Source organism: Lactuca serriola, chromosome 1 (genome assembly GCF_051521515.1).
Source record: "Lactuca serriola cultivar US96UC23 chromosome 1, Lser_US96UC23_V15, whole genome shotgun sequence".
Taxonomy (NCBI): domain Eukaryota; kingdom Viridiplantae; phylum Streptophyta; class Magnoliopsida; order Asterales; family Asteraceae; genus Lactuca; species Lactuca serriola.
In genome coordinates, this window is record NC_136408.1 from 192969026 (window position 1) to 192969928 (window position 903).

General features: G+C 38.6%; 1 non-coding gene across 1 annotated transcript; it reads right to left on the reverse strand.

Annotated features, from left to right (window-relative positions):
- Positions 1–424: 424 nt before the first annotated feature.
- On the reverse strand, positions 425–531 carry LOC145080749 (small nucleolar RNA R71). Its single transcript, XR_013695336.1, has one exon. It is a non-coding gene; the product is annotated as a small nucleolar RNA R71 (small nucleolar RNA).
- Positions 532–903: the final 372 nt, after the last annotated feature.

The window sequence follows — 903 nt, forward strand, 5'->3', positions numbered from 1 at the left end:
AGAAAAACAAAGCGAACCCGAAAGCGAGCCAAAAGACGAGATGGCCAACATTGCAGACATGACTATGGAGGCATACAAGAAGAGAATATGTGAGGACACCGGTTCATGCCTTGTGCAACCCGAAATTCCCGCTATCACAAACTTCGAGCTCAAGGGACACATCTTTTCTGCACTAAAATATATCCCATTATGTGGAAAAGATCATGAAGATTCATACAAACATCTCAATGAAGTCAATTACACTACCGATTATTTTAATATTCCAAATGTACCACGAGAAACGGTGTTGTTAAGAATGCTTCCTTTTACTTTCAAAGGAGCGGCTAAAGATTGGTTGAAGGCACTCCCACCCGGTTCAATCACAACATGGGTATAAATGCTTGAAGGATTCCTCCAACAATTTTGCCCACCATCGAAGGTTTCTAAACTTAAGAAGGCCATAGAAAATTTTGAGCAACAAGCGGGGGAATCATTGTATGAAGCATGGGAAAGTTATAAGGGATTACTAAGAAATTGTCCCCAAAATGATCTTAATGAGCCACAAGAAGTATCTATATTTTATGATGGGGTAAATGTGACGACAAGGTAACTCCTCGATTCTCAAGGACCTCTCACAAAGAAGAATCCCACTACAATTAAAGAGTTAGTAGAAGAGTGTTCAAAGCATTTAAGGGAATACCACAACTCTCAACAACACAGAGCAAAGGGAATTACAATTGGTGCTTCAGAAGACATGGCGGCAATTTTTGCAATGTTAAATTATATGGATCGAAGAATGATGAAAATAGATCAATCCATATAAGCAATACATGTGGGTTGCGAAAATTTCAATGGCCCACAATTAACCAAAGATTGCCATTTAGACAAAAATGGGAATAGAAAAGCTCAAGTTTTTTATGCTAG